Raw genomic sequence first — 7,109 nt, forward strand, 5'->3', positions numbered from 1 at the left:
ACTGTATGACTGGAAAGAGTCACTCATTGTTTAGTGAACATCTTGGTGGCAATTTGAACTTGGAGATTTTTCAAGACTTCTTCTGTTTTGTTGTGTTCTCTTAATACCAAGGATGCTGATCCGCTGTTTACCCTTACAGCTTCCCGGCAATGACCCATAATCTTGTAACCACAAACTATGATTACTGCTACTTCCTCCTAGCACAACTCTTCTAGAAGAGCTTATCAGTTAGCTGCAGCTGGCTTGGAAGGTACAGCTGGCTGCCCTCTCCACTGTCCACACCCTAAGTTATTCATGATGTATGTGTCAGCATATACTACGTGGTAACTTCTCTTTAAAAATTCAGCTAGACTGACAACATTGAACTCTTGCCCTTCAGTCTTTGTCCCCGCACATCTGCACTCTAGATTCCTAATCCTAACACACAGCAGTTGTTTCACCTATACGCACCTAATCTAAGAATTTAAGGAAGTTTCTTAACCTCGGGGTTTTTTCAGTATTTTTACAAGCTCTCCTCCCAACTAGAACCACTGCAGCAATTCATAGAATAAAAAGATTTTTTTCTGAGTTAACCCCTTCCCCTTTCTCCATGCTTTGCACCTCAAGAGACATTACTTGCCCTAGCAATTGCATAAAATACTGGTTCATAATTTAGAAGCACTGAGCCCCCTGGCACTGCCTAGCTAAGTTACATGAAAGATTCCCCATCATATCAGGCAAGGCAGCAAACAGAAGCCGTATCTAGTAGGGTAGGTTTATGAGCGAGCAACAGGCAAGAAGACCTTCATGTCTCTAAAGGGCAGAGACAAACATTGCAGGGTGGCTGTGGGAAGGAAAACAAGGTTAGAAGGGCTGATTGGCCAACTACACCCTATTTCTGCATCAGGTCTCCTGGCCTGCGAACCAGAGATGTTCTAACTTCAGTTAAGCAGCAAATGGCAACTTCTCTTTTCACCTTCCTCTTTTTTTTTTTCCCCTCTCCTGTAAAGCACAGCATAATGCATATGTGGCCAGTAAGATACCACATCAGCCATGTTAAAAAAAAAAAAACAAAACCCAAACCAATTGTTTCAAGGAATAGTTTTACATCCAAAAGTTTCCAAAAGGTCAATGGCTTTCCACAAGCCTGTCTTTTCATGTTTTTGTTCTGAAAAGTTGGAATATTTTTATATGTCAGTCCTTATTAGTATTGGAAAGAATATTATGTACAAAAATATGCTTCAGGGTAACCTGCATTTTCTTAAAGCTTCAGTTTTCTCGTATCATTTATAGCTAATCCAAACAGAATCCATTTTTACTTCTTTCCCAATTTATAAATAAAAAGGCTATGAAAATTCACATCCTTTGCACTGAAACAGTAATTCTGAGTGTGAAGTGCAGCACATATGAAGTAGGAGTGAAAAAAAGCCTAGCTAAATTAAGTAACAGCCACCTACCTACCTCTGCTCTAATTCAATTGCTTATGATTGTGTGATGATACCTTGAAGTGCAGCTTTCAATGAATTTGGAATGGTTTCTCAGGAAACATAAATCATTATGTAAACAAGACTTAAGAGAGATCCTCACAAAATACAACTCAAACTGTAAAAACATTAAAATCAGTTAGTACAGTCCACAACAGAAATGGGGTCATGATTCATTTAGACAAGGAACTTCTACCTCTTATGCCGGTTAGACTCACTATCTGTACTTGTCCCATGGCAGCTTGTTACTGAGCTTAGAACTCATTCCCAAGCAAACCATGAACTCTCAAAAGATTTTTATACTACAAAAATTGGGGCCAAAGGAGGCTTACACTAGTGTACTTTTTATGTGCTTAACTGCACACTTTGGCTTACACATTTCAGTTAACTTCTCTTTGTAGACAAACCATAAGAAACTTTCTCCTGCTTTTTATAACACTACTACTTACCAATGTAAAACTTCTGAGTGTATGAAAAAACGTTCATTATTTATGCAAAGCTAACTATATTAAGCACCCCAACTAGATAGAAATAATTATATCCCAAAGACTTTATAGCATTACTACTACATTAAAAAACTACCATAATAGTTTGCAAAATAACCTTATGCAAAGCCATGTTCATTCTCTTGTGAGGGGCTTGTATTTATGCCTACTACACATAACAGGAGACTTGCAGAATCACACAGTGGCTTAATATACACTAATGGTACACTGCCTTTATAAGCTTATGTGGTAAGATTTTCTACTCATTATAGAATCACTGAAGCAAAAAAGCCTTCTCCAAACATAATGCATCTCACTTGCACCTATTTTAACTGGACTGGCTAATGTATTTCTATATGGTTTGTCCTCTGGCCTTTTTAAAAAAAAAAAAGTAAAAATCCCAAACCTCTCAGAGGTCAGTACTGTGAGTTCTAATAGAAGTCTCCTGAAACTTTAAGGAATGAAATCCTCACTGGGATTCACAGCAAGAAGAAAACTGAAGAAAGGGTGGAGGGGAAGAACACAAGTATACAAAAGCTGAGCAAAACACACAAACAAACAAAAAAAGGTAAAATTTGTACTTCTAAGTTTGTCAAGGGACACATCAATTAGACCAGACAGATATGCTTAAGAGGTGCAAGACTCTAAGTGACTTCTTACAGACACAGAGATTGAGCAACACTCAGTCCCAAATACTAAGTTCAATTCTCTAGCCAGCACTAATCCATTCTATAAAAGCATATAGCAGTGCCGTATTCCAGAAGCTGTCTTGTTCTCCACAAAGACTGTTACCTGAGAACTCCTACAGTCGCTAACAGTAATATTTTCTTCAATGCCCTTCTGAGTATAGACCCAAAGTCTAGTACCTTATGAAGAGATCTGGATCTCTTACTCCAATAAGAGCATTCCAAACCTTGCAGTATGAGAAAAAATTAAAAAATGGTTATATGGAACAGATCCTTCATTTTCCAAGATACCTGTGAATTAAGTTGTCAGCATTCACTGTCAGAGCAGGATTAATACTATGGCACAGAATCTGTAAACCTTGTTTTAGCAAGAGTATTCTTCCCCAAAGAATTAATAGCTTCATACTGAACAGCGGACTTTGCCAGAGTTATGACACATCTTCACTATTTACCTTCACGAATACATCACCAGGAAGGGGTTACAGATTCACACTAAGTTCTGTACATAAGGTTGCAAACCGCAACCTGCAGGTTGCATCGCTTAGATGCCAAGAGGATCTGAGCTGCATGTTCAGTAAAGAGTTGTGTTCCAGAAAATTCCCTTTAAAAAAAAAAAGACAGGACTCATGACTATACAAGCACAGTTTCTTTTTAGACTTCCATCAAATACAGTAATAAGTGCTGAGGCTTACCTGGCCAGAGGGAAAAAAAAAAAGCAGGCTTGATTTAGAAACAAGCATAGATGAAACTATCATATTCAGTGTCTATCAATGTTTTCTAAGAATAGAACATCACCAGTTAGACAGCTCTTCAAGAACACAGGAAACAGCTTAATTTGTGCATTCCCTCTAATGAATCATGATATCACACGTGAGAGACTAAACTTGAGTCAAAATTCCTATCCCAGATAAAGGTAAAGGCATTTCCAAATTCTGTCTCCACAACCCCAGTATGCCAAAGCAGCTGGTGCAAAACCACCTGCCCAGCTCTCCAGATAGCATCCCTCCCATGGGGACAAAGTAGTATCACCATCTTCTCAGCAACTGATCATACTCTGCACATATTAAGTCTGCGATGGGACAACATATAGTTAATAAGAAGATGAATGAAGTTGAGGCATTCTTAAATACAGAGCTTGAGTATTTCTGCTTGAAGCTTCTGAAGGAGAACCAATCGCAACAGCAGTTATTTAAAGAGAGCAGCCTACTCTCCCAGAATCAATCAGGTACAACCCCAGATCAAAGATCACTTAAAAGCTCTTGAAAAACTACATGTTCTGATCAACATGGTACATCTCCTGATGAAGCATCCTCCCCTCACAAACTAAAAACCTTCTCTGTTTGAAGAAGATACTGAATTCTCACCATTCCCAGTGGACAGAAAAAAAAAAAAAAAAGAAAAAAAAAAGGAAGCTATTTGGGGCAAACAGGGATGTTTACCAGACATCCTTAAAATTTCTCAAGTATTACTTTATGCAGAACTGTCCTATCAAATTCACATTCCTGGCACCTATCACTGTAAAGATTATGCTTGTCATATCTTCTAACCTAACCGAGACAGACAGCTCTAGAAATAGTTACAACAGTTAACTGCTGCTCACCTGGAAGCTACTAAACTCTTTCCCCCACAAATGATTCACATTAAACAAACCACATGCCACCTCACTGCACTACAAAAAAAGCTGACAACTTTGAACTACCCCTGCAGAAGGATGAGTACCTGCTTCTAAATGACACAGAGACCAAAGTTCCTGCAGCATTAACTAAGGAGAATGGTAAATCACAATTTATGGGCCCTGGCTAATTAATCACAAACATTGACTTATGAACTGTTCTATACACACCTGCAAAAGCTCGTCTGTCTACACTCCAAATTGCTCTTCCTAAGGCTACATCTGAACTGCTATTCTTTCACAGGCTAACCTGGACGCTTAAAATTACAATTTATCAGCTCTCTTATTCCAGATTATTTTGAAACCAGCTCGTTTTACACTAGACTACATGAATTGACAGCAATGCATTTTCAATTCACAATAATATGGGCAGCCAGTCTTTACCTTCCGTACCTTCTCTTTACAGCACACATTTACCCAGTTCTGTTTCCTGCGTTAACATGCTTTCTCTGCATTGGTCCCACACTGTTGCTGATATATAAGCCCTCAGCCTTATAATGAAAATATTTTAGCCTTAATTCCAACCGCCCTTTAAATATGCAACTGCCTATTGAGATCTGAATCCAACAGTTCTCCAATTTATGCCCATTTTACATTTATGTTGAAGGCACTAGTGTAAAATAGCATCCATCCAATGACACCGACAACTGAACAGCATAAAGAGAATTATTCTTCTGAGTAGCAGTTTTTTGGTTTTCAAGCTTGAAGGAACTAGTGTAGTCTGTGTTCTAGTGAAATAACCTTTATACTTTTAAGATCCTTCATCAATCACAGGTTATTTATCTCATTCCATTGTTCTAGTGCCGATTTGTTTCATTTAACTCTTTAACAGAGACAGCTGTCTTAGCCTAGTTTTCATGTATAAAACTACACACAAACCAGGGAAAGAAACTGAATTTAGATTTTTTTTGACACCTATAAACACAGCAAGAAATCTTCAGCTGAATTCCAGCTTCTATTATGCTTTAAGTTTTACTATGGACTTGCAGACTGAAGATTTCTTCTGAATCACTAGCCACATCTGATGGATCTATGATACCTGCCTCAGATGATGCTGACTGTAAAATACTACTTTTTATAACAATGAAGGATTTGAAGTAAAATGGCTAGACAGAACAATTGAGGGGAGGCTGCAGAAAAGAATACAATAAAAGCTATTTAGAACATTTCTGGCTGTGAATGTTTAAACCATTATCTGTTAATTACTGCTAGTTCCTTTTTGAGTAAGCAACAGGACTGGTATAGTACATCTGCACACCTATATACTAGCTAGTTGTCTTTTATTCATTTGCCAGATTGTAGCTCCATGCTTCCATAGCAATCACATCTTACTGCTGTGGTCTGCTTAAAGCCAGACTTCTCATGAAGAGTTAGCATCTATAATCTTTATATAAAAACTACATACAGTGCAATTGAGTAGAATGTTTTTACACACACATGTAAAAATGTGTTTTTATACTTTTTTTTTCAATTAATACAGAAGATGCTGTATGCATCAGCAGACAGGGAAAGAAAAAAAATATCCCTAACCAATGGTACAGATAAGTTTTTCCTGCATCCTGAAAAGACTCAAAAATGTGCTTAAAACCATTGAGAGACTTTCAAGTGCAATTTGAATAAGCTGACTGGAATAGTGTTGTCAAATTCAAGCCCCATTTAAACACAGAAAGAAATCTTAAAAAAAAATTATTCCAGAAAACAACTGAAGTGTAAGTTTGTCACGTTTGTTAAATTTAAGTGTCTTGATTTGACACTCTGTTTTCTATAAATACTCTCAAATAAAAGCCATTAAAAAGAAAGATTTTGTTCAAGCCAAGACTTTTAGGATGGAGCTGGCCCCTGTGTTCTGAAGCTATTATTATCATCCTGAAATAAGTATTTTAACAGAGCTGGACAGGACAAGTCACTTCAGTGTTTTCCAAAACCTTCATTTTTCACATGAAGTTCAAATAGAAAGTCTTTTTTCCCCCTCTCCATGTGTTTCATAGTAATCAAGATCTACTACATACTTTTTAGACTATCTGTTGTTTTGGTAGGTAGATTACTCATTGAGGTAATCACTAATAAAAGCTTTTTGTTTTGGTAAAAGTCCTTAAATTCCTTCATCATCTCCTCATTAGCTCATGTTAACCAGCTCCTCCCCTTGCCCCCCCACTTGAATAGCACGTCCAAATATAACTTCCACAGGAAGTTTGCATGAGACACCACTGAGACTGCTTCAAGGACAAAACACCTGCCATTTCCCACTTCACAAAGATACGATTTTAAGTCTTGGCATGACCTCTGGCATGCATATGTAAATCTAAAATTCACCCATCATTCTTTCATCAAAATACATACTTTCTAATTACAGAAAATTATCACAGAAGGACCATTACAGATGTACAAGAGAAATGTGTCATGGTCCAAACAAGATTTCCATCTTCCACATAGTATTTTACTATCTTCTTCTCTGACCCTCCCTCATCCACACCTCGAGTTTTATAAAGCCTGGTACCTTACATCTCACAAAACATCATTCTAGTTGATCACATAAGTGATTTCAGTGGCTATGACTCCAAGACAAAGTAATAAGCATCAAATTAACACAATTAGCAAAAAGGTGAGAGCAACATGTTTGTAAGCTTAAAAATACAAACTTTTACCTCAGTTGTAATGCTACGGGCAGTTGTATTTTAAGTATATCCAATTTTCCAGCAAAATGGTGTAAGCAAAAATCTTCAGTTAGCAAAGCAGAAACACTGCATGAACTGCAACTTCATCAACACATTTCAGAATCATTTCAGTGAGGCACGTGCTGTTA

The sequence above is a fragment of the Buteo buteo genome, chromosome 1, assembly GCF_964188355.1.
Source record: "Buteo buteo chromosome 1, bButBut1.hap1.1, whole genome shotgun sequence".
NCBI lineage: Eukaryota > Metazoa > Chordata > Aves > Accipitriformes > Accipitridae > Buteo > Buteo buteo.